At 39.0% G+C, this 4,038-nt stretch overlaps 1 pseudogene; it reads right to left on the bottom strand.

The window, feature by feature from the left end:
• Positions 1–1,601: 1,601 nt before the first annotated feature.
• Positions 1,602–3,768, bottom strand: LOC145036927 (scarecrow-like protein 15 pseudogene; annotated as a pseudogene).
• Positions 3,769–4,038: the final 270 nt, after the last annotated feature.

The following is a 4,038-nucleotide window of genomic DNA, read 5'->3' as shown; positions in this document are numbered from 1 at the left end:
AACGTGACCTGTATTGACATAATATTGGTCCATCGCTGCTCTAAAAACATCAAAATCGGTCGCACCACTTTGCTTGTGCGATAATAGTTTGTTGTAGATGGAATTGAACATGGTGCACTTCTTGCTTATTTGAGTCTACTTGCTATTCAACATATCATGATTGCGATAATTTTCATCCTTCTTCAACATAGTCTGAAATTTGCCGATCACAACTTCCCAAAAAACGACTTTTCTCATATTTTTTCCCTTGGTTGGGTTTTTTGATGTCCTGCACCACGACACTGCCAACATGTATTCTTTCTCTGCAGCCCACCATGTTGGACATTCTTCTTCCGATTACTCCACCGCGACCGCTTTTCCTTTCTTTCTTTCTCTCCCTTTGTTGGCCGTTTTTTCCGACCCCCCTACTTGCGTCTCGGCAGCCGCTTCTTATGTGAGTGATGGTTCTATGGTATTTTGTTGCATGGTAGCAAATGTGTTGAAAATGTTTTGTGGAAGGCTTGTAGCGAATTGTGGTGGGATGAGGCGGTATTGAAAAAGTTGTCGGAAAATGGAAGTTGCGGTGACCTTTGCGAGTTGAGGATGTTCGTGTATGCTTCATATTGTGCAAAACCGAGAGGAGGGAATGTGTTTGTGTTTGGAGGAGTGTTGGGGTTTTGATCCATAGTGAGTGAATGTGAAATTGTTTGGGTTGTATGAAATAAGATGAGAGAAATATGTTAAATATGTAGGTACAAATTTGAAGTTATATGCTTATATATATTGGAGTTAAAATGATTTTTTTTACTATGTGACCGTTTCACAACGGTCGAAAAAATGACCCTTAACTCGATGTAAGCCCCGTTTCTTCCCGTTGACATCATAATACCTCTTAACGTTACGGTCAAAAACAAGTATGGAAGCGGTGTTTCCAACGTTATAACACCGTTTTTTGGATGTCACTTAGGAATAACGGGGATACCCGTTGCCCGTTACTAGCCATGTCATTAATCCTTAATAAATAACTACTAATGCATCTGGTTTTATTTTGTATGAGAAAATTTTGAAGAACGTTGAGCTAAGGCATTTCCATAAGTGCCTCTAGAAAGTATCCACATAAAAATTATCTAAATGTTTTCTAGAATCATTTTTTCCAAAGTCATTCGAAAAACACAACTCATTTTCCAAATCCATTTGATTCCATTTCTTTTATGATTTATCCAACATCTTTTTAACCTTAACTGAATCTTGGGTTTTATCAGATTCACCGATTAAATCTTGGACTCTAGCTCATTTACTACAATAAGTCTTAAATTAACCTCAACTTGGGCTCATTTAACTTGATCTCAAATCGAATATTTGAAAGGTCGTTAATAGATAGCTCAAGTTAACTTACACCCCTATAAACATATGAATGCTCATAGGACTATCAACATGCTCAGAAATAAAAAAACAAATTTAACAAGTAATTTTAATACATGTAATATCATAAAGAAATAAATGTTCTATATCTTCACAACCCACTTTTTCCAACAATCCTCACATATTTAAATTCGATAGAGACAATACTTCATGTTCATGGCAACTAGATCGAATAAGCAAAAGGAAGAAGAACAAAATCATAACACAACATCCAATTTCAAGTACTTAATAAAAGAGAAATTATTCATAGTACATTCTAATATATTATCAAACAAGATATGATAGTTGACAAAAAAAAAAAAAAAAAAAAGTCAAACGACTCCTCGAGCATCTTATGCTCATAAATTAACCTTAATGCATTCTCTTAATTATATTATTTATAACGCCCTAATAAAAAAAGAGCAGTGTTATTTTTTGGAATTATGATAATAAGATAAAAAAGAAAAATTAAAAAGTTAAAAAAAAAAAAAAGTTACAATGGTTGGTTCATTTGTTGCATTAGTATTTTTTTTATTGTTTAAAATTAATTATATATACCCTTTAATTGCCTAACATTTCCATGCTGACGTGGCAACAAGGGGCCTATCATGCCAGCAAAGCATCATCTCCCCTTGTTGTTTCGCCACGTGGAATCCCCTGACTTGTAACCTCCTCAGTAAACACTCCGCTTGAAAGTCAGCAAATTGACTTTGCCCCACCGGCCGCAACCCGGCTCTACCAAACGCCTCCCTCCACGGCGTCACATGGCGGCCTGCCGCCCCCACCGCTGCTATTATCTTCGGGAGCAACACGCATATCTCAATCTTCCGTAACCAGTCACCAGCTCCTACTCCGATACCAACGTTTGCTGCTTCCAATGATTCTAATATCGTCGAATAAAGTTCTAAACCCTCGATCACCGACTGACGGAAGGACGACGTTCCGTCTCCCGTCAATCCTTCTCCGTCTACGTGAACTACTACTTGTGGAGATATTCGTCGGAGATCGTTGATGAAACCAGTGCCGATTCGTTGGAAGATCGTTGGAGTTAATAGAACAGCAGTCTTCTCTCCGTCCATGAACTTGATCGATTTAAACGAGAGGCTTTCGAAAGTTCTAACGGAGATGAAATCGATATCGAATCGTAGTTTTAGATCACGAGCAAACTGACGTAGATTATCTCTGATCAATCTCGATTCGGTTTCGTACTCTTCAGGAACAACGGCTGTGATTCTGAACGCTGGCGAGTTAACCTTCCGTGATTCTGATTTCTCCGAGATCTCTTTCATGAACGAAGCCCAATGACCGCCGATTCCGATATCGAAATCGATGACGTGGATGATCATCGCACCGTCAACCGCCTCCAGGATAGCTTGATTGGCGGTGAAGCTGGAAAACATCGGGATCGGGGAGACGGTGATGAACGTCTTGTAAGCTTTAATTGTTTGTACAATTTCAGAAGAGGAAGATGACTGAGTCAATCGAGTTGACCCGGAGATCAGAGACTGAATCGCTTCTTTGAAGTAGAAAGCAGCACGCTGGAGAGGTTTTCCGTTTGGAGAAGGAAGCCGCTGATTGAGCCGCGCCAATATCACCTGTGCCAGGTGGAGAGATTGAGTTTCAAAGCACTCAGCAATCCGGATTATATCATCGACGAAATCAAACCCTGTTCTATTATCAATATTATACTGGTTCGTGAAATCAAGCGAGTTAGGGTTCGTGTTCGTGTTTGGATTCTCAAAATCCGGGTTTAAGAACAGGGACATGGTCGGAGCAGTCACCTCAGATTGAATCGGCGGGAGGTCGGGGAGTTCAGGGAGGTAAGCAGATTTTGCAGAATCATCATTAAGACCTAATTCTTTCATGAGAGAATCCCATTCTTCAAACTGATTCACGATTCCATGTTCGTAATTATCCAATCGCAACGGATCCTCCGACGATGATAACACAATGCTATTATGATCACCTGAATCAAACTCCGACGTCTTACCAGGCAAACTCCGGCAAATATCAAGAACCGATTTGGGCTCGTATCTACCAGTTCCACCACCACCAACACCACCACTGATTATTTGGTGCTTTACTTCAGGAGAAGAGAGATTGTTTTGCTGTGAAGCAAAGGGCAATTTCATTCCTCAAAAGCTAATGCTACAGGTACGCAACCAAACCTTTTTTCTTTCTTCTTCTCTCTTCTTGTTGAATTTTCAAGCTTTTGAGCGAAAAAGGAAGTGGGTTGGGGGGCTTTTGGAGTCGATGATTGTGGGGGGTTTTCTAACAACGATATGCATGAAGAAAGGAGTGGTGGGGTATGGTCGGCCATGGATGATGAACAATGAGTGGAGGAAAGAGTAAGAGGATTGATTGATTTGAGCCATATCATAGAAGCTTCTTCATGAAGAAAGGAATTCATACAAATTGCACAAACTTTACACCTTTTTCTTCTTCTTTTTTGATTCTTCAGTTTTTTCCTAATATTTAACCAAATAAACATATACATTCACATTCATTAAAAAAAAATCTTTATTAAAGATTAACATAATTAGTAGACTGAACTCATAAAGAATATATGACATCATCTTTCGCGAGGTGCTCTAGGAATCACCATGTGCTCAATATTGATAATCTACAAGCATATTTTATATTTTATATACATCTTGT

Source organism: Lactuca saligna, chromosome 3, assembly GCF_052625555.1.
Source record: "Lactuca saligna cultivar CGN05327 chromosome 3, ASM5262555v1, whole genome shotgun sequence".
In the NCBI taxonomy this organism is placed as follows: Eukaryota; Viridiplantae; Streptophyta; class Magnoliopsida; order Asterales; family Asteraceae; genus Lactuca; species Lactuca saligna.
The sequence above is the reverse complement of the archived record's forward strand: the minus strand, read 5'-3'. Positions and strand labels throughout refer to the sequence as shown.